Source organism: Heteronotia binoei, chromosome 8 (genome assembly GCF_032191835.1).
Source record: "Heteronotia binoei isolate CCM8104 ecotype False Entrance Well chromosome 8, APGP_CSIRO_Hbin_v1, whole genome shotgun sequence".
NCBI lineage: Eukaryota > Metazoa > Chordata > Lepidosauria > Squamata > Gekkonidae > Heteronotia > Heteronotia binoei.
The window spans coordinates 65,604,935-65,628,695 of NC_083230.1; positions in this window are offsets into that span (position 1 = coordinate 65,604,935).

Below are 23,761 nucleotides of genomic sequence, written 5' to 3' on the forward strand. Positions count from 1 at the left end.
AACTGTCTCAGAGACACCTACTTAATTGTGGGGTGCCTCAAGGGGCAGTTCTCTCCCCGATGTTGTTTAACATCTATATGCGCCCCCTTGCCCAGATTGTCCGGGAGTATGGGCTGGATTGTTACCAGTACGCTGATGACACCAAGCTCTATCTATTGATGGACGGCCGGACTGGCGATGTCCCTATAAATCTGGACCGGGCGTTACAAGCCATGGCTGGCTGGCTCAAGCTGAGTGGACTGAAGCTGAATCCAGCGAAGACTGAGGTCCTTTGCGTAGGTTGTGGTGGGCCAGGAGGGGAGATCTCCCTACCGGCCTTTGACGGTGCGTCACTGATACCAGTGCGCAGGGTCAAGAGCTTGAGAGTGCTACTGGAGTCTTCCATGTCAATCGAAGCCCAGATAGCTGCCACTGCTAAATCCGCCTTCTTCCACCTTAGGAGGGCGAGGCAGTTGGCTCCCTTCTTGAAACGTAGCGACCTGGCAACTGTGATCCACGCAACGGTCACCTCGAGGCTAGACTACTGTAATGGCCTCTACATGGGGCTGCGCTTATATCGAACTCAAAAACTTCAGCTAGTGCAGAACGCGGCGGCCAGGCTGTTAGTGGGACTACCTCGGTGGGAACATGTGCAGCCTAGGCTGTGGGAGCTGCACTGGCTGCCGGTTGTGTATCGAGTTCATTATAAGGTGCTGGTTATTACCTTTAAAGCCCTATATGGCCGAGGACCTGCCTACCTTAGGGACTACCTCTCCCCATATGTTTCCCAGAGAGCACTGAGATCCAGTTCCCAAAACCTTTTAAAAATCCCTGGACCAAGAGAGGCTAGATTGAAAACAACAAGGGAGCAAGCCTTCTCAACAATGGCCCCCCGATTGTGGAATCAACTCCCAGAGGAGGTGCAAGCCCTGCGGGACCTGAATCAGTTTCGCAGGGCTTGCAAAACCACCCTCTTTCAGCTCGCTTTTAAGATAGAACCCGGCTAAGTCGACTTCTAGCCATCTCATACATGTCTGTGAATAGTAGCACCTTAATTACTAACACATAACAGCTGTTTTATCTAATTTTAACTTAATTTATAAATGTAATTTAATTGTATTTTAATCTGTTTTATTGTTTTGATTGTATTCTATTGAAATCATGGTTGTACCATGTCTGTGAGCCACCCTGAGCCTGCCTTTGGCAGGGGAGGGGGGGATATAAAAATAAATTTATTATTATTATTATTATTATTATTATTATTATTATTATTATTATTATCTCAGCCCTCCAAAAGGAGACACCATTAAAGGAGGTTAAAAACTCCTTCCATAGTAAAAGGTCCTCCTGCATGCTGCATGAAATCCTGATTTGGTGATGCGGCTGGCGTAATCCAGCCATTGCATCACACAACCTCCTCAAAAAGGGGTGACCAGGAGCTACCACCTTACACGCAAAATTTAAGTGACCCACCAACTGCTGCAGTTTCCTCAAGGTCGCCTTTCGCCACAGCAAAAACTGAACAACCATATCCTGCAGACCTAGAATTTTGTCCCCTGGGAGTAAAGTTTGTTGGAATGAATCAAGTTCAACCCCCAGGAACGTCAATCGCTGGGTAGGGCCCTCCATCTTCTCATGGACAAGAGGAACGCCAAGCTCCACCGACTGCGCTGCAAAGGCCGCCATCAAATGGGCGCACTGGCCAGAGCCTAAGGGGCCTGCAAACAGAAAGTCATCCAGAAAATGCACCACATTGCTCAAACAAGCCCAGCGGCACACCGCCCATTTTAAAAAGGAGCTAAAGCGCTCAAAGGCCGCACAAGAAACGGAGCACCCCATGGGCAGGGCCCTGTCCATATAAATCCGCCCTTCAAAATGAAAACCCAGCAATTCAAAATCCAAAGTGTGAACTGGTAGGAGGTGAAAGGTTGGCTTTATGTCACACTTTGCCAAGTCAGCCCCACCCCACAATGCCTTACCATCTGCACCGCTTGGTCAAAAGGTGTGTACCACACAGTGCACAAATTTTCTGGTATGGTGTCATTCACCAATTCCACATGGGGGTAAGATAAATTAATCTGAACTCACCTGAGGTCTTTTTAGGCACCAATGGGGAGACCCTCAAGGTACTCACAGGGGTGCGGAAAATGGGCCAATCACCCTACCCTCGGCTAATTCCTTCCCAATCTTCTGACAAACTATGTGCTTCATCCCTACAACCGACTTCAAATTATTGGCCATAACGGCTTTCTGGGGTCCTGAAAAGGAATTCTAAACCCAAACTTAAAACCATTTAGAAATAAAGCCGATCTTCATCCTTTGGATAATCATGGAGCCATGCCTCAAGCACTGTCGCCCTTATTGGGTTGGAACCCTTTTCCAAATGGCTTATCTGCGCTGCCCAGGCCCTGCTTGCACTGTCCCCACCTGAATCTACCCCTGGAACAATTTGTGAAGGAATGAGACCCCCCACAAAGAGGGCACTCATGTTTGTATGGGCAGTTCTTTTTACCACACACCCCCTGGGACCCAATCTTCCAACAAAGCAGGCGGGGTTGAATCACCTGCCCTGCACTGCTGCGGGCACCAGAAGCAGTGGCTGTGTGCTGAACAACATGTCCACTGTCTGACCTATCACCCAGGTTATGTCGTGCTGGAGACATAACCTGCAGCCACAGCTGTGGCTGAATCTGATCCCATCGAAGGGCTGGGTTCAAAGCCGCCCTCATTCTGAGCTCCTCATCATATTGAAGCCAGGCCAGGTTGGTAAAGCTAGTATAGATTTTGTAAATGATGTCGAAATACTGAAAAAGCGACATGGCCTTCCATGGCTGTGACTTGGCAATAATTCCAGCATAAATAATGAATCCAGGCACCCAGTTCGCCCATGTCCTGTCAACTTTCCGCTTCTTGATTTTCTCCTTTTCTCCTTTTCCCTATCATCCAAATCCTCTTTATCCTTTTTCTCCAGCTCCCTATAGAGCAGAGATAATAGGCTCACAAATTCCCCTTTCAGTATCTTATCCTTGGTGGCTGGCAACAAGTGATCCCCAAGAGGTAAGGCCAGATCACCAAAAGGTAAAGCCTTAGCTGGCATAGCAGAGTATGATGGACCCCAAGGATAAGAAACACCCCAGCCACCATAGGGTGCCACGGACGCTCCTGGGAACTGGCTGAGCAGGCCTCCCCAAGGCCCCCAAGGGTTAGCCAGGTTAAAGCCCCAAGCCCAAGGCTGGAAATTATTAAAAGCTGCAGTCTGGCTATTGGCAACTGGCTTGAAGGTGGCAGACTGCCCCCATGGCCACTCTTTTCCCCGGCAACAAGGAGGAAGAATCCCTATAAAAAGGCTGTCCTCGAAATGGCCGCCCCAAGCTATTCACAAAATGGCCGCTCTTCTCCCTGGCAATAGGGAGGAAGAATAAAAAGGCTGTCCTTGAAACAGCCGCCCTGAGCTATCCACAAAATGGCCACTCTTCTGCCTAGCAACAGGGAGGAAGAATTGAACAGCTCAAATAAAATGGCTACCCAATTAAACCCACAATTAGCTAAGGCCTGCTTCCAAACTGCACTGTTTGGAAGAACAGCCCCACACACTATGAAGTAAATGGGGGTGGGGGGAGAGTGAGGGGGGGAGTTGATTCTTCAGCCGGCTTAATAGAGACGAACAAGGGGGGAGAAGAGGGAAAAAGGGGGACCGAACAGCACGCTCAAAAGGGGAGAGGCACCGCAAGATACCCTAAAACAAAAAGTGGAAGCACAAAAACGCTGTGGCCAGCGACAAACCGCCGCATCACAGACGATCCCAAAGATGTTCCTGACATGATGAGACTCCTTCTGAAGACCACCGCGGCTCACTACAAGCAGCCGCGGCAAAGTCCAACAAGCCAACCACTGCGGCCCGAAAAGTTGCAGTGACTGCCAACAGGCCTCGTGCAGGGAAAGAGCACACAAGCTGCACTCTGCCTTCCCTAAGCATGAGGTGAAGAATGAGAAGAGGGAGCGGAGCTGTGCAGCCTACCTCTGGATGGGAGCAGCAATATGCTGCTTCTCTTTGTATTTTTGTTTATGTTTTTCTATCTTGTATCCCCTCTCCTTTGTTGCTTATGTAACCCCACATTTCCTACCCTTTTTATATTCAAACTTAATAAACATTTCAAAATCGGCAAATTCTCTGATCCCATGTGTTTTCTTGAGGGGCAAAACTCCTCCTCTTTCCCACTGTGTAACTCTACCTCTGTCTTCAGTGGGGGAGGCATGAATACCACCTTGTGCTCACTCTGCAATAAACCTTGCTTTCTGAGGATTCCATGCATCATCCTTCTGCCCCTGTTCATCTCTGCTAGCATTTTTTAGGGCACCAAATGCAAACTGCTCCCTTGTGCACAACTCTACCTGCCTTAGGAGGGGAAAACCTCCCCAATCATATGATGATTTTAATTGCTTTAAAGCTGGAATTCTATCTGCATATGATTTGTCTGGGAGAAAACTTCATTACCATTGGACAGAAAACAAAATTATAACTAGAAATGTGTTTTCCATTGAAATCAGTGGGAAACAAAAATCAATAAATGTAATAAGAAAAATGGAATGAAATTTTGTGAACTGATGGGAGAGATTGTACAATCTTAATTCTGTTCTCTTCCCAAGTATTTGCGGTCCTAATCTGTGAATTCTTCCTGGACCTTAGCAGCCAGGTAGATTGACTGTCTTTCTGTGACTATTACAGATTTCTGTGTGCACAAATAATGAGATTGTGTATGGTAATCATGGACCTACATTGATAGTGAGTCTGATTTTCTGGTATCTGAATAAGAGAGCAGTGACTCATGGAAGCTCATACTCTACCAAATATTTTGTTAGTCTTTAAGGTGCTACTGGACTCTTGCTCTCTTCTACTGCTACAGATAGACTAACATGGTGGCTACCCATCTTGATCTTTCTCTGTGTGCTACTGGGTGTACTGCATGCACACATTCACAAGTTAATTCCATGAAGAAGTCACAAGAATTCAGTTTCATTCAGCATACCTTGTGTACAATGCTGTTGCTTGGGTCTCTGGCACTGACCTGTCCCCCCACCCAATCCCTTTATCCAGAGGGGGCTGAGCAGGGACCACAGCACTTCTGTAGTACAGATCCAGAAGGGGATGAGTGGGGCTGGTGGCATGTTTGCTGGCTTGAGAGTGGGGAGGGACAGGGGGATAAGAAGGTAGGAATTCTCATTTGTTGAAACTGAGGATAGGAATTCAAGATGCATGTTAAAATGCCTCAGACTATCAGACACATGGACTCCATGAAATATGGGACACAATATGATTGGGTTTGTTCCACATTTTCTGCAAAAAAACATAGGGCTTAAAAGAGCAGAAAAGAGACACCGATCTTTGTAAAAACGTGTAATACAGATATAAATCTGCCTGCAAACTCATGCCATAAACTTCAACATGGTTAAAGCCAGGATTATAGGATAGATTTGATTTATTGGCTGGTTTGACTGACATCATAACCTCAAAGAGGATTTTCAGGCACAGAGTAACTAACAAGGTACCAAGGAAAGCTTCATTAATGAAATACGTTTTGTCATCAATGTCAGTTGCTACCTATTATAATCTCAGAGATGTCTGATCATTTTGACTGCCTTTTAATGTAATAACATGCTACTTGTCAGTTTGATGGGACCTTCAATTACTAAACAGGTCCACTTAATTCTACTGCCTTAAAAACGATGATTTCTTAATTAGAAAGTAACTTTGTCATTTATAAATGTCAAATAAATGTAAAAGCCTAGGCACAATTTGGTTCTAAGGGCTCAAATTAAAAATATATAATTAATGTCAAATGTCCCTTTCCTCTTACATCCCTTTCAGTGGGTTCAGATTCTGAGATGGCATCTTCCTGTTACTGTGTGGCAAAGGGCCAAAACAATGTATTTTTCCAAATTTACAGAAAGTATTGCATAATTCTGACCTTGTTTTCTCTGAACCTTAAAAAGCACTACCCAAGAACAGTTCTAAAATAACAAATGAAGCTGATTATACTGTATTGGACCATTGGTTCCAGAAGCTCAGTTATCTACACACTGATATAAAGGCCCTCCAGGCTCTCAGGTCTGCTATTCACTATAAGTTAACTGGAGATACCAGGGACTGAAACTGGAATCTCATGTATACAAAGCATATATTCTGTCACTAACAGTGCCAATCCCTAAACAGAGTTATACCTTTCTAAGTACATTGAAGTCAATAGGCTTAGAATGGCTCTGTAAGTCATTTTTTCCCCATTTGTTTTACATATCCCCAGATAACAGAGCAACAAATACAATCTTTCCAAAAGTGGATTCACAAGATCAGTTTACAGTGGAACACTTTTTTGCGTAACAAATTACAGCTATTACATGATGGCATGCTTGTGCAAAGCACTCCTCATGCACAATTGTTCCTGGGACTTATTTGCTTTCACTACCTGTTCCGTGTACAAACTAATACTTGCCTTCATTTTTTTAACATGCTTGAATTTAACTCAGGAATCAGTATCTTAACTCAAAACTGGAAAAGAGAACAAGAATTTATCAGGCAGAAAACTGTATGTTCAGTCACATTAACTATAGTGTAAATCGAACCCACATATAACTGAGAGAAGCTCCACTACAAATAAAAATGATATGACATTGTAAATCAAACTCAGTATAACTAACCTGTGTTTTTGGTCCACAGTAAAATCTCAAACATATTTGTTTCTGGATCATTTTGGATACTACTTTATTGCACCAGTCTAGTGTGTTAAGCAGGTAGTAGAGAATTTTGCTCATAAACAATTAGAAGGTCTAAACTGCAAAGACAGGGAAAGAAGAGCATCCCATATTGGTATTATAGTGAATTTCTCCTAAATGTTACTTTATTTACTTTACAAAATTTATATTCACCTTTCTGTCTTCATAAGGCCTACAAAGGCAGTGAACAAATTAAAACATACATAATAAAATCACGTTAAAAACCATCAAAATATCATAATTAAAATAATTGAAACTGGAACTCAAAGTCATAAAAAATAAGAACAACAACTTCCTTTGGACAGGAAGGAAGGTCACCAAGGAAATGCCAAACAAAATAAAGTCTTCATCTGCTTGAAGAAGATGGCAATGGGACTTCCGGGATCGGAAAATGGCGAGCTGAGTTGCTTTCCTTAACAGGGGCAGGCTGGCACTTCTGTTCAGGATAGTAAAAGGCAAACTAATGCCTTCTGCCTATTTTTCTCAGTTAGAGACTTGTCCAAGATATGTACAGATACTTTGAGGAGACTTACCTTGGCTGAAAGGGAGTTCCGGAGGGGGCTCCTTTGAGGCTTTGAGGGATCTCCAGAGAGAAGTTGCATATTCATCATCTACAGAAGTTTCCAGAGTCATTTATTTGACTTACGCTCAACAGGATCCGAGTCTTCTTTTACAACTTTAAACATCTAATCTACAAAATACTGGTGTTGATTTGGATAAACTAAAAAAAAAAGGTATCAATCGCCATCTTTTCACTCCGGGACTAATTAAAGCTAAATAAAACAAAATTAAAAGGTGGGAGTTGAATATAATGGAAGACTGAAAGGAGGAGAAGAAAAGGGGCTAAATTTGAACTTTGTAAATTTAAAAGACAGTGCTAAAAGGAGAAAGGAATTTATTGTTTTGTCTATCTGCGGTTGAGGAAGTAGCCCCATCGTCATAGATCTGCAGCACTCACAGAAAGTACGTCAGACATCGTGAGATTTTTCTACCAGTGAAGCAAGACTTGGTGGCAGGAAAAGCAGGAAGTGCCAGAGGAAGAAGAAGAAAGCAAGAGAAGCAAACACCCTACTCTAAGATTATAATATCAGAGAGAAACATCAGCAGCCATTGTTGGGAGGACAAAGTTTTAACAACGTTTTTAAAGTGACTGGGACATTAAAAATTGGTGCAGTTGAGTTGGTAATTTTAAAATAAGGACTATTGGACAGTGGTGAAAAAAATTTGAATTGGATTAAGGGAAAAGAAGGAAAATTTTTAAAGTGAAGCAAAAGTTGCGTCTGCCATTTTGGGGAAAAGAAAAACTTTAAACATTAATATTTGAGCCTGGGAGGCTCAGAGGATGGCAAAATTGGGATCATTGGAAAGGGCAAGCTTCACTCTATTAAACCTGATAACCCAAATTTAATTTGGTGAGATAAAAATTTTCAATCTTTTTTATATGTCAGATCCAAAGTAAATTCGTACTAGGTCTGGCTCGATGGAGAAAATGCAAGCCCAATTAGATGCAATGGAAGCCAGGATAATGAAGGGGGTGAAAGAAATGATAACTGCCTAAAAAAGAAATAAGGAAAGATATTGAGGACTCAAAAAAAGAATTAAAAAGAGATAATCTCAGAAATGAGACTGTAGTAATAAAAAAAAGTACAGGAGGTGGAAGAGAGAGTGAAAACGCATGATTCCACCTTATTAAAACTACAAGAGAAGGTGATAATACATGACTGCAAGTTGATGGAGACACAGATTCGTCTGAGAGGTGTACCAGAAGATGAAGAATCTGATTTGAAAGAATACATAATAAAAATAATTGCAGAATTTTTGGAGGAAGATCCTGAAGGGAATAGAAATATGTATGATTATATGTATAGAGTGAATTTACTCTATGCAAAAAAGAACAATCTGCCAAGAGATGTGGTCATAAGATTTATGACAAAAGAAATGGTGGGAAAAATCATGAACAAAAATTTTGAAAAAACATTGATAGTGGGAGGCAGTAGGATAAGAATTATGAAAGAGTTGCCAAGACAAGTGTTAAATGACAGGAATGCATACAAAAAACTGACAGAAAAATTACTTGACTACGGAATGAGATACAGATGGATAATACCTGAAGGTTTGAGCTTTGAACGTCAAGGGAAAAGGATTACTATTACAAACACACAGGAACTGCGTAGATTTTATGGAGAAAATAAAGAATTTGCACCATGATGGATTACAAATTAATATCTTGGAATGTAAATGGACTAAATTCACCACAAAAAGGGCAACATTTCATTGGATAAAAAAGCAAAACTGTAATATAGTTTGTTTACAAGAAGTGCATATTAGACAAAAGGATTATAAATTTTTATGGAATAAACAATTGGGACTAGAATTTTATACATTGGCTGAACAGAAGAGAGGAGTCATTTTTTATATTAAAAAAGAATTAGATCCGAAAGATAAAGATAGAAGGTACATCACAGTGGAAATTTTATTGAATGCTAAAAAAAACTTTGTTGGTGGGACTTTATGCTCCAAATGGTGCAAAGGACACTTTCTTTAAAAATATTATGCAACACTTTGATGTGACTTATGAGCAAATTTTGTTGATGGGGGATTTTAATGGAACAATTCAGAATACACTAGATAGATCTGGGAAGAAAAAAATTGATAAAGAAGGGAAATTGCCAAAAACATTTTTTGAGCTGGTTAAACAAGAAAATTTGGAGGATATATGGAGGAAGTTCAATCCTGAAGTATGGGACTATACCTTTTTTTCAGCCAGAAATAATTCTTTTTCTAGAATCGACATGTTGTGGGGTACCAAAGACTTGGGACTTATAACAGAGATTTTACCCAAAATAGGAGCTGACCATAACCCAATAATGTGGGTATTGCAGCGCCAGCCTCACGGCCTCACTGGATCTCTATATTTCAGTCTCTTCGGGGTATTTTACTTGTTTAGATGGATGGGACCACAGCAGCTTTGTAGTTTTTCTCACACAATATAGGCTCACGAGAACTTGAACTTAAAACCACAGATTTATTGTTACTAACAGTCTTGAACTGGGGATATGGGATATATTTACACAGGCTTAATCTTTTGTTTCAGGCTTCACGATTACTTTTACTTTCTTGAGTCTTGCACAGTTACACAGTCCACCTTCAACTCCCTCTCCACCTTTTGTCGAGGTCTGGCCTCTTGGGATAGATGTGTCTAGTCACACCCCTCGACTGAAGACTCTTCTCTCAGCCCTTCTTGGTGTCTCTGACCCACATCTACTCCCTCAACCTCCTCACTAGGTCTTTAGCGTAGTTTCCTGGTGTCTGCGACCGTTCAGGTCTTTAACTGACTCACACACACACACAGCCCTCTCGGCTGGTTAGGTCAAGCTGGCAGTCTCTGGAAGACTTCCCCGTCTCCGTCTCCAGCTTCCACTCAGGATCAGCTATCTTTTCAGCCCTTCTCAGGCCCCAACTGACCCTCTCAGTCTTTCTGTCAGGCTCCAACTCTGACAGACTCCTGACTGAGCTCCTGCCTCAGCAGTCTCTTGTCATAAACTAACTTTTTCCCTCCCTGAGAGCTGTGAGCACTCTGCCCCCACCCTCAGGTCACCTGACGCAGCCCTGTGCGCCTTCAGTTTATTCTTAACCCTTTGCTTTCCGTCACAAAATTGTCTAAAAAGTCGAGAAGATGGAAAATAAATGAAGATTTACTACAGAATAAAGAAACAGTGACATCTCTAGAAAATGAAACTAAAGCTTTCTTCCAAATAAACGATAAAGAAGATATAGAATTTCAGATGGTGTGGGATGCTTATAAAGCTGTAATGAGAGGAATATTAATAACACTGAATAATAAAGATAAGAGAGCAAAAGATAAACAGATTTTGGACATTCAAAATGAAATTAAGAAAAAAGAAGGTGAATTAAGAAAAAGGCCAGGGAAAAAGAAAATTATAAGGGAGATTACAATATTGCAAACACAAATTAGACATTTGTTAAATAAGGAAATGGAATGGAATTTGAAAAAATTACAACAGAAATCTTTTGAGGGAGCAAATAAACCTGGAAAGTACTTGGCTTGGCAACTGAAGAAAAAAGGAGAAAGCAAAATTATTAACAAAATTGTGGTTGATGGAAAAGAGAAGGTGGATCGAGAAGGAATAAAGCGAGAATTTTTAAGTATTATGCTAATTTGTTTAAGGGTGTTAAAGTAAAGAAAGGATTGAAACATATTTGTAAAAAATCAAAATAGCACCCTTAACTGAATATATGGAAAAAATTTTGAACGATCCAATTGAAAAAATAGAAGTTGAAGCAGCGATTAATGTAATGAAAGTTGGAAAGGCACCTGGACCAGATGGCTATACGGCAAAACATTTTAAAATGCTTAAAGAAGAATTAGTACGAAACTTCAAAAATTGATGAATGCGATAAGATCAGATGGGAAAATACCCAATATAGGGAAAGAAGCTGTAATTTCGCTGATTCCAAAAGAAGACAGAGATGTCACGAATGTAAAGAATTATAGAACAATTTCATTATTAAATAATGATTATAAGATATATACAAGAATCCTGGCAGAATGGCTTAAACAATATTTAATAAATTTTATAAAGGAAGATCAAGTTGGTTTTCTTCCCAAAAGGCAAATAAGAGACAATATTAGAACTGTTGTAAATATTGTAGAATATTATGAGAGACATCCAGAGAAGCAAGTTGCATTATTTTTTGTGGATGCAGAGAAAGCTTTTGATAATCTGAACTGGGACTTTATGTTTGCAGTAATGGAAAAAATAAAGCTGGGGAAGAACTTTATAAGAATGATAAAGGCAATATATACTGAACAACATGCAAGGTTATGTATAAACGCAGATCTCACAGATGAAATGAAAATAAGCAAATGTGCAAGACAAGGTTGTCCACTTTCGCCATTGTTGTTTATAATAACTCTTGAAATATTACTGATGCAAATACAAGATGATGAAGAAATAGAAGGAATGAGAATTAAAGGTTTTACCTATAAATATAGATTCGCAGATGATATAATGTTTATAAATGAAAATCCTGTACAAGTAACACCTTTGTTATTAGCTAAAATACAAAATTTTGGAGAATTGGTGGGACTTTATGTTAATAAAGAAAAATCAAAACTTTTATGTAAAAATATGCAAGTAAATAAACAAAAGGAACTGCAGAGCCTAATGGGATGTGAGGTTACTTCTAAAGTAAAATATTTGGCTGTGGAAATAACAATGAAGAATATTGATTTGTTTAAAAATAATTATGAAAAGTTATGGCGGAAAATGGATGAAGAGATGATAAAGTGGAACAAGCTTAATTTGTCTTTGCTTGGGAGAATAGCTGCAATTAAGATGAACATTTTGCTGAGGATAATGTATTTATTCTAAACAATCCCGATTGTGAAAGACAGCAAACAATTTAATAAATGGCAAAAGAAAGATCTCAGAATTTATATGGGCTGGGAAGAAACCAAGGATTAAAATGAAAATTTTAACAGACGCTAAAGAAAGAGGAGGTTTTCAACTACCAGATTTAAGACTATATCATGAAGCAGTTTGTTTGGTGTGGATAAAAGATTGGGTGACGTTATTGAATAAAAAACTTTTAACGTTGAAAGGTTATGGAAATAAATTCAGCTGGCACACTTATATGTACTATGGGAAGAAAAAGATGGATTTTTTTTCTCTCACCATTATATAAGAAACAACTTGCTAAATTTTTAGATGAAGTATAAGAAATATAGCGATGAGAGAAAACCACTATGGATAGTGCCTGCAGAAGTAATAAAAATAACAGCTGAGTTAGGAGAGGGAAAATGGATGTCATACAATCAATTATTAAAATACAAAGTGGGAAAGTAGAGTTGAAAACTGCTGAGGAGCTGAATTATAAGTATGACTGGTTTCAAATGCAACAAATAAAGAGTTTGGTGGAAAGTGATCTTAAAACTGAAAGAATTAGACAAGAACAAACGGAAATGGAAAAAGTTCTGCTTGGAGATAATGAAAAATTAATTTCGAAAATTTATAAGTTCCTTTTAAAATGGTCTACAGAAGATAAAGTAGTGAAATCTCAAATGATTAAACGGGCAATTAATGTAAATAAAGAAATTCAGATGGATACATGGGAATATTTGTGGAAGAACTCTATGAAACTCTCAATGTGTCAGAGTATCAAAGAAAATTGTTTTAAGATGATGTACAGATGGTATATGACTCCTAAAAAATTGGCAAAGATGAACAATAAGATGCCAGACAGATGTTGGAAATGTAAAAAACATGAAGATTCTTTCTACCATATGTGGTGGACTTGTGAAAAAGCGAAAAAGTTTTGGCAGATGATTCAACAAGAGATTTCTAAGATCTTGGGATATGAATTCAACAAAGTGGCAGAGACTTTTCTGTTGGGATTACAAATGGAAAAATTTCCAAAAGAAGATAGGACTTTAATCTGGTACTTGCTCTCAGTTGCTAGGACATTATATGCGCAGTTGTGGAAGCAAGAAAAAATACCGGAGAAATGGGATTGGATAGTAAAAGTTATGACATGGAGTGAAATGAACAAGTTAACAAGAACCTTAAGGGACTATGATTTAGAAGTATTTAAGATGGAGTAGAAAAAGTTCAGAAGATACGTAGAAAAAGAGTGGAAAATAAAAGGAAATTGGACAATTTTTGATAATGATTAAGTTTAAGAGGGAGGAGGATATGAATACTGCTTCTTATTAATTAAGGGTACCTTTAATACTAATATTTTAAGTATAGTACACCGGCGGGGGTCAAGTAACGGGGGGAGGGGTAGGAAGAAAGTAATATATGGGATAGAGGGGGGAAGTAGTTATTAATGATGTAAGAAATTGAATATACTACCATATGTTACCAATAAAATTGTTTGAAACAAAGAAGAAGATGGCAATGGAAGGGAACAGATGAGTCTCCCTGGGGATGGAGTTTCAAAGGTGCATTCTCAGGCTGCCAGCATCTAAAAGATGACCATAACAGACTCATTAGGAAGTAGTTAGTCCTTCCAGTATGTTGGTCACAAACCATATAAGGTTCTAAAGCAGGGGTGTCAAATGTGCATCCCATGGACCCAATCCAGCCCCCAGAGGGCTCCAATCAGACCCACCAGCAAATGGCCCTCATCTGCTTCCTTCTCCCTTACCTACTTCCTTTGGTCACCACCTTTCTGTTTCTTGTCTGCTTCCTTTGGTCACCATTTTTTGTGTGTCTCCCTGTGATGCAGCCAAGCCAAACAGCCTCTTGCTTTTTCCCTCTTCCCCCTCCCTTTTTCCTAAGGAAGGAGGATGGAGGAGGAGCCTCAGCCAATGGATAGGCTTTGCTTTGTGGCTCTGCTTTGTGATCAATAGAGCCTGGCACTCTTAATCAAACAGCAGAGCTACAGAGCCAAGTCCCTCCATTGGCTGAGGCTTCTCCTCCCTCTTCCTCCCTTGGGGAAAAGAGAGGGAGAAGAGGGAAAGAGCAGATGTTGCTTTGCTCGTCTGCCTCAATCCCACTGGAGAGCTTTAACACAGTTCTATTCAAGGTATGAGTTTTTTGCCTTGCTATTGTCTTTCTCTGTGTTGTCAAGCTTGTTTTGTTAGGGCTATCCTGGGTGCAATTGCGTTCCCTCCAGCTTTTCACTGTATTCATGCCCTGATCCAGTCTTTCTCAATAGGAAAGAAATGGGAACAGTTTAGATGAGGAATAATCACAATCCACAGTGAGGTGGATTAGGCTGAGAGTGTGTGTCCAGCACATTTCCTGTGTAGATTGCAGATTTTGAACCCAGGCTTCCCAGATAGTAGGCTGATAGTGACGACTGTACTGTCTGTCTCTCTATTCTTGCACTGACTCATAGGAGTTGCAGTTATTTTTCTGGGGAAGATGATAGTTTTATAGATAAACACATAGCCCTCAGTCTATGGTGCCTTCACATGTTCTTGACCAGCACACAAAGCACTAACATAGAAAAGCTCACAATGCCCAGCCATTTCATATTTTCTTCTGGGTCCTAGGGCACAGAGCATTAACCATGAGATTTCTATTGTGAACATCAATAAATCAAATGTAGACTTGCAAGTTACAGATACACACCTTAACAGCATAGTCAAGATTGCTATAGCACAGACGTTGTCTTCAGATTTTGATGCAATAATTCAGAACACGAGGTGTCAGTTTTCAGAAACTGTTAAACTATTGCAAGAGTGCTAGTCTTTTAATCATGTTTTATTTTAAGTAAAAAAAAAATCTTTAGTTGTGTTTGTCTGCTCTATAAAGTTTATATCTTCACTAATTGACATTACATTTTATGACACACATGGCCCGGCCCAGCAGGCTCTCATTATGTCAAATCTGGCCCTCATAACAAAGGAGTTTGACACCCTTGCTTTAAAGGTTACCACAGGAACATCAGATTATGCTCAGAAACATACTGAGAGTCAATATGGATGGATCAAGAATGGCATGTTATGAACCCTATGAACCACTCCAGTTAACATCCTAGCTGCAGCATACTGTGCCAAATGAAGTTTCCAAACACTTCTCAGAGTTAGCCCCATGGTAGAGTGCACTGCAGTAATCTAATCTTAATGTAACCAGGGCATGCATCAAAGTGGCCACATCATTGTGCCCAGGAAAGGCTGCACTTATCTACAGTTGTCAGAATCCATACTACGTTTTCTGCCATAACTTTGTGATTGTTTCAAGTTTAGTGTTGTATTGTCTGAACTCTGCAATGTTATATGGCCTGTCCTTAGAGAATGGTAGGGAAGAAACTTGAAAGCATTCTTTTCTGAATTGTGCTGGGATCTGGGAACACCATCTCCTGAATTACTCCTCCTTAATGTGTCATCTGGGGAAAAGGAAAGGCACTTCCTTCCAGATAACACAATGTAGTTTCCTTGAGTTATATTCTGCTTTGTTTACATTAGAGAGTAACCGCTTTTCAACTGTTTATGCTAGTTGGGTCAGGGAGAGGGAGCTGGAAACTGGGGTTATTTAGAACTCGTATCAATTACTTTCATTCCTAGCAATGCCTCTGTGATTAGAAGGGTTATGTACTATAGTAACTCAATAAAGCTTTACCTATACCTCTATAGAGGAAATCTATCTGATTGCTACTTGACAAACTTCACATCAGTCTTGAACCACAAGGAAATGCAAGATATAAATGTTATAATAAATAAAATGTAAATTAACCAGTCAAAGCTGGTAAAAGGCTCTCCTGGCTACAGGTACCACCAGTTTTTCTAGCAGCAGGCCTGGGTCTATGAACATCCCCAAACTACAAACTTGTTCCTTCAAGGGGATTGCAACCCCAGCCAGAACAAGTGATAGCTTAAGTCCCAAATCAGACCTGCCACTCCCCAGTAGCACTTCCATCATGCAGGAATTAAGCTTCAGCTTATTAGCCCACTTTCAAGCAAGTCCCAATGATGTTTTTTAACCACTACATTGTGGCTTGAATCCAGTGACTTCCTTCCACTAAGCTAGGTATTACTGTGAATCCCCATTTTGGTACTGAAGACTGTTCCTCACCTACCTCACCAAGACCTGTCTAAAGATGATGCAAGAATAATTGTGCCAGAAAAAGAGAGAGACACTTTGAACTAAATGTCCTATATTCAATTCAGTCATATTGACTGGTCTGTCCAGGTTATTGTTGTTTTCTTTGATTGACAGTTGCTCTCTGGGGTCTGAGGCAAGATTCTTCCATTTCTGAGCCATTTGACTGAAGACGGCAGGGACTGAATCTGGGACCTTCCACATTCTAACCACATGCCCCTCTTAATGAACAATAACATAGAGGAAGAAGATCCAAAGTTAAAGAGAGCTAACAGAACAGAAAAATAAGAATTCCTGGAGCTTAAGCTTGGAATCCATGTTCTTTTGGACATTCAAAACTAGGACATTCAGAACACTTCTTAATTGTATGAGAAGTGCTGGAGGACACAAATATATGTGACAAGTACCATTTCACACAATACATTATCAACCAGTGGAACTCACTGCAACAGGATATAGTGAAAACTGTCTAGGAAGGCATTGTGTACCAAAGTTCCTGTTTATTTGAATATTATCAAATTGTCAATGACCAATGGTTGTATCAGGGGGTTCCATATTTTTTTGAGCCTGTAGGCACTTTGGAATTCTGGCATAGAGTGGTAGGCACAGACACAAAATGAGGCAGAGCCAGTCACAAAATGGCTGCTGCAGCTTATTTGTAGTCACACAGTGAAGATCCTTGTGTTGTGGGGGCAGTTGCTGCCAAAGCCGTGTTTTTAAAAATCTGCACTGCCAATCAAATCTGAACATGAATGCATATGAACTTGCCTTATATGGAAATCAGAACCTTGGTCCATCAAGGTCAGTACTGCCTACTCAGACTGGCGGTGGCTTTCCAGGGCCTCGGGTGAAGGTCTTGCACATCACCCCCTACCTGGTCCTTTTAACTGGAGATGCCAGCGACTGAACCTCAGACCTTCTGCATGCCAAGCAGATACTTTATCACCGAGCGACAGCACTCCCTATAAATGACATATCAGAAGCCTTCCTGGGCAAAAACACCATCTGGCCTCACTCATTTTCTAAAAACCCTTGGTTGGCACTAGAAAATGGGTTGCTGGGTGCCATGGCACCCACAGGCACCAGGCTGGGGACCTCAGGGCTATATTATTTTGCAAAATTATAGTTTAAAATATGAACTTTTTAAAAAATAGTAGTTTAGAAATATTGCTGCAGATTATTTTTCCTCAGTCCTTCTAATGCATGTTGCAGGCTTTTTTCAGTATTGTACTATATAAATTCTAAGTTAATAGGAAGCAACTGAACCATTTCTATAATGTCTCATTCCATTTTTTCATTTCTCAATTTCTGGTTTATAGCTAGTCTTTGATAGCATACTAGAGATGCAGTTATCTTTCCTGATTTCATGCTATTGAAATAAATGTGCACTGAACATGGCCATAACAGTGTTTAAAAATACTGATCCTGGAATGCTGCCATCTTAATATATTTGTCAAGCAATCATGTCATTCAAATGGATAACCCAGTTATGTACTAGCACCAAGTAAACTTAAATACAGTGGAATCTGCTCATAGGTTCCAAGCTTCAGGATCATCATGAAAAACAGGTGTTTCTTTAACAGTCAAACACAAGGTACTAGAATTCCACTGATCTTTTTTTTTAAATTTTCCACTGAGAAAATACTGATGATGTACATTGCAAGCCAGGCTATGTGCCCTGAAAAAAAGTACCCAAGGGAGATATCAGTCTTGCCCAGTAGCACTCAAAATCTCACACTGGAGAATGGCTTTCTATACAAGGTAATGAATAGCTTTACTTTTGTGTTGTAATGTGCAGATTTGTGTAATAATTCTAATGCTGGAAGCTGTTCCTGCCTGTGCAGAAGAAAAGATAAATAATGGTTACTTGCACTTCAGTATCAGATACACATTGCCCAAGGAAAGATAAATTAGGAATATACAACATATTTTCTCACACTTCATACCCTCTGATGTCTTATAAAGAAAAACAGATTCCTGTGTACTAACGAGCATTCTGCTACTGCAACATCACTAGTCATTAGTTGCATCAGCTGCACAAGAGTGTGACACCTGAGTTGCAGGCAGAGGCATATGTGCCACTGTTTTGGATCAGGGTGATGATGAGATTAAATTGTGAATTGGCAAATATACAGCGAGTACTGGCTGGACAAGGGAATTTTTATAAGCCAAAACCAGAATTCCATGGATATGATGGAAGCTGCTTATAGAACCTGGTGAATGGTTTCCAAATCAAACATTACAGTAACATTCTTACACTCGTCTCTTTTTAAAGTTTCATTTCCACAGCTCTATATGCTGCACTAAATCCTATGCATTTTTGCTTTTTCTTTCTTCATTCTGTGATACTCCCATCACCTTCTTTACAGCCTACTGTTCAAAAATACTATATATCCCCAATAAATGTACTGGGAATTTTCTAATCTTGTGCCAGAAGATAATTTATTATGACATCTATTCTGGTTGCAAAGAGGGAGGGGAATGTATTGCCCAAGGAGAATTTGTCAGGAGCCTAGCTTGTTTTGGAAGACAGAATAAGATAAACAGCATTTGCTGACACTAACGATCTCAGCAGCTGCAAGAAGATATAATTAGACTTGCTCTTTTTTATTTTCCTACGTCCATTACACTTTGCATCAAAATGATTTCCTTGAGGCAGTCAATCATCTTCTCTCCAGGCCACTATCACAAAAAGAGAACAGCGGCTGAACTGCCAATGTTATTAATACAGATTTTGTTTTGGTGTCTTTATGTAAAATATTGTGACAGGATATGTCCATTAGTGTACACAGGCAGGCTTTCCATTTTAATCTGCATACCTATACCTGCATACCTTTCCATTTTAGAGCATACCTATAGCATTTAGTGCTTTTTTGTATGCCACGTGGTCCAGAATTGAACAAGTAAAGTCAGAGCCTATGTGCCAAGTCTACACACAACTCTTGGCACATAGGCTCTGACTTCACCTGATCAATTCTGGACCACATGACATACAAAAAAACACTGAATGCTATAGGTACGCTCTTGATTAAGACATAAGGCTATAGAACAAGAGGCCTCAAGAATATCTCTAAGCCTTTGTCACTTCACTAAATTTCCTTGTGGTCCAGCATTGTTCTATTGTTTTATTCTGTTCTGTATTATGAGCCAATATGTGAACTTACCTTTCTGACCTCTGAAGACCAATTTAGGTCAAAACATGTCAGGTCAAATTGAGTGGGTTCCCATTGAGGTTTTATGCTTTTACATAGGATAGAGGCTTATGATGGGCTCTTAAATGGTTTTAGCTTTCAACAATAAATACATGTATGTTGATTTATGATTTTTTTACGCTTTGTTTTTAATGTTCGGCCCTTTAATTGCATATTAACCTTTTTAGGTTTCTTACTCCAGTTTTTTGGGTTAAGTTTCTTTCCCTTCTTTTTGTTTTTCTTTGGCCTAAGGGTACCACAAGGCTTTATCTTGTTCCTTATGATCTTTAACATCTACATGAAACTGCTGGGTGAGATCATCCAGAGATTTAGGCTGGTTGTCACCAGTGTGCAGATGACACTCAGCTATATATCACATGTCTAGCTGATATAGGGGTTGCCAAGTCCAACTCAACAAATATCTGGAGATTTTGGGGGTGGAGCCAGGAGACTTTGGGGGTGGAGCCAGGAGACTTCTGTGATGTCATTTTCTGTGATGTGACTTCCAGGTCAAAGATCAAGTGATGTCACTTCTAGCACACTCTGCTAAAACCCCACTTCTTCCTTTGACATCACTTTCTGGGCACTCTCCCAAACCTGCCTTTTCCTTTGAAGAAACTTCTTCCCACCCCCAAACTTCAAACATACTGTCGTATATAACTTCCCACCCCCAGCTTTTCCCCATTTTACATTACCTCTAGGCCAGGGGTGATCAAAATTGCTTAATGCTAAGAATCACATAGAATAGATGTTTGAGAGCCACAAGACATGAACATCATCTGTTTGAAACAGGCAGGTAGGCAAATAGATGGGGGCAGGGCTTGAATTTGGTAGGAGCTCACAGGAGCACAGCACCTGAACCTCCAGCCAAGGTCTGTATGCAGTGGGCAGTTCTCTCCCCACTGCACACAGATTCCGGGGCACACACAAATGAGATATGCTACTGAGCTCCCACACCTTTTTTTCTACAAAATGACCCCTGGATGGGGGAGGAGGGAGAGGTGGAAAGAAAGCAACTTTAACTTTAAATGCATTCTCCAGGCTGCCAGCTGGCTTGAAAAAATGATTTAGAGAGAGAAATGCCTTCTCCAAGCTGGCCAATGGGGCAGCAGTGGAGGCTTTGGGAGCCACACAGTATGTGTGAAAGAGCCACATGTGGCTCCTGAGCCTCAGTTTGGCCACCCTTGCTCTAGACTTTTAGGCCTCCTGCCTGTGCAAAAATAACAAAAATTTTGCATAAAGCATCCAGGATGCTGTAGAACTTTAATGATGGGGAGAGTTATAGACGAAATAGCAAAACATATATTTACTTGTACCAAAATAAATAACCTAACCAAAGCACTCTGGATTGGTTTGTTTTTAAAGAAGGTCAAATTTCAGCAGAAAACAAAGCAGGGCAAAAGAAGAAAGTTTGACTTAAGCAGCAATAGGGAACTCCAGCAGATACATTTCACTCAGCACACATACCAAGCATAATTCATAGCTTCAAAACAGACCAAAAAAACCCTTACCATCACAAAAATGCAGTGTTAATTTGAAAATTATACTGCCATCAGATTGTGCTTTAACAATAAGAAATAATGCCAACAGAATACTTTCTGCATATACTCCACAACTAATTTAAGAAGATATATACAACACACAGGTAGAGACTATCCAACATATAACATTAGTATTGTTATCAGCTTCATTTATAGCCCACCTTCCTCACTGAGACTCAGGACAGAATACAAAAAATGAAAAGCAATTCAATCAGACAGCAAGAGCCTTTAATAAACAATGTATTAGGACTACAATTACTGAAGTGGAGAACAATGCAAATGAATTACTTGGTAAAATATTCAAAAACAGTATAATGCAGGGGTGGCTAAACTGTGGCTCAGGAGCTGCATATAGCTCTTTCACACATATTGTGTGGCTGTCAAAGCCCACACCACCCTGTCAGCTGACTTGGAGAAAGCATTTCTCTCTTTAAATCAAGCCTAGTCAACCAGTGGCTTGAAGAATGCATTTAAAGTTGCTTTCTTTACACCTCTCCCTCCCCTCAGCTATTTGCCTGCCTGCCTTCTGCTCTCAAACATCTGACATTCATGTCTTGTGGCTCTCAAACATCTGACATCTATTCTATGTGGCTCTTACATTACGCAAGTTTGGCCACCCCTTGTCTAGAGCATTGCATAAAAGTTCTGCCAAAAATGAAGCCCTTTACACCGACTTTAGTAGGAAAGAGACGCAAGCAATGTTGATTCTGTTAACTTCTTCGTGAATTTCCTGCATTGTGCAGGGGGTTGGACTAGGTGACCCTGGAGACCCTTCCAGCTCTAAGGTTCAATGATTCTATGCACTGAACGGCACACTTCACACTATGCAAAATGCAAAATGCACAACAGAAAACTGTATGAACCTAGAAATGCCAGCCTCCAGGTAGGACCTGGGGAATCCCCTGGAATTACAGCTCATTTTTAGACTACACACTGGAGAAAACTGCTGTTTCAGAGGGAGAACTGTATGGCATTATACCCTGCTGAGGTGCCTTTCCTCTCCAGGTTATGTCCCCAAGTCTCCACAAGTTTCTCATCTGGATATGGCAACCCAACTCCCCCATTCCCTGCCAGTGGCCAGGAGCTCCTATATTTCTTTTCTGTGGAAGGTAGCCTTTTGATACTTTTATTCTCCTAGCAGAAACTGCCTGCATCTTAACTATATATAACTAAAAGTACTACTGAATTTGTTTACTTTGCAAATTAAGTCTGTCAACTGAAAACTTGAGGGTATAACTGTGTTTCACACATCTCCTTCCCTGAGTCATAGTCAGGAGTGGCCAACAGTAGCTCTCCAGGTGTTTTTGCCTACAACTTCCATCAGCCCCAGTCATTGGCCTTGCTGGCTGGGGCTGATGGGAGTTGTAGGCAAAAAAAAAAAATCTGGAGAGCTATCGTTCACCACTCCTATCATAAGGCGTTCCAGCCCCTCTTCTTTACAGTGCCAGTTGCTGGTTTGAACAACTAGCATCCACTGGATGTTATTTTGCTTTGTAATCAATTCACAAATGTCTAGGAATCAGGCCTTGAATTCAGCAGGAGCTCACAGGAGCACAGCTCTTGTACCTTCTTGAGGGTTCCCCCTCCTCCTCCCCACCTACATTCCTTGTCCATTGAATAGTAGGTGCAGCTACATAACAATCCCTGGATGAGCTCCATCACCTATTTTTCTACAAAATGACCCCTGCTAGGAATTATTACAGGCTGCCAAAGAAGGAAGGCACAACTAGATTCACAGCAACAACAGTCCCAAAGCAATTCCATAACTGGCATAAAGAAATCTCTTAGCACCTCTGTCAGCCAAATCCAAGATGAAAAACTATTTCTTTGCATATGTCTCATGTCCACCTTTTAAACAGGCTTGTGGGCCATCAAGGACCAAACCCTGGCATATTTGCATAGCTGGAAAATATTCTTCACAACAGGCTTTTTTTTAAACATTTGTAACTATGCAGGGCTCTGATATGTTGCATGACTGTACATAGCAAACTGGTTCTAAAACAGAGAAATAACTTATCCTTTCAGTTTCCCTGGAGATTAGCACAGAATAGCTCTTGTCCACTTCTGATCTTTGTAGGTTGGAGATGACCTGTAATTTTAGGGGGCTGGCATCTTTCCAGGATATGCTGCAGAAAGGCTTCTGTTGCACCCCCATACAGAATAAAAAGGCAGACAACGTACTTGGGAAAAATGGGCCACTTTATTAACTTTAACACAACCTGGCAAGGTAAACTGAAATAGGATGAGACCTGGGGTCACACCTGAGCCCGCCAAGTCCTACAAGGGTGAGGCACCCTACCCCCGGTCACAGCCATCCGAATGTTGCTAGAACCAGGCCAGCAGACCAAACATGCCCTCCCTTTACCCCCGCCCTGATGCCCAGAAGGGGGCGACCAAAGGGAGGCATGAAACCCGATCCGCATTTCAGGACATTGAGCCATGAAGCCCATCTGCCATTCCTACGGATCGCATGCACAACACAGGTGCCTAGGCCTGGGTGCTCACCGGCAAGGTCTAAACCCCTTGCAAATTCCGCCACCACAAACGCCAAGCCTCTGCTTAGGCGTTCGCGACCCCCGGGAGCCCCGGAGCCTCCCGAAGACCTTGCCGCAACTCCAACAAAAAGGTCCGATTTCCCGCATCGGACAGATGCACACCATCTGGCCGATATAACTCAGCCCGGTCACCCCTCCACTGTGCAAGTCTT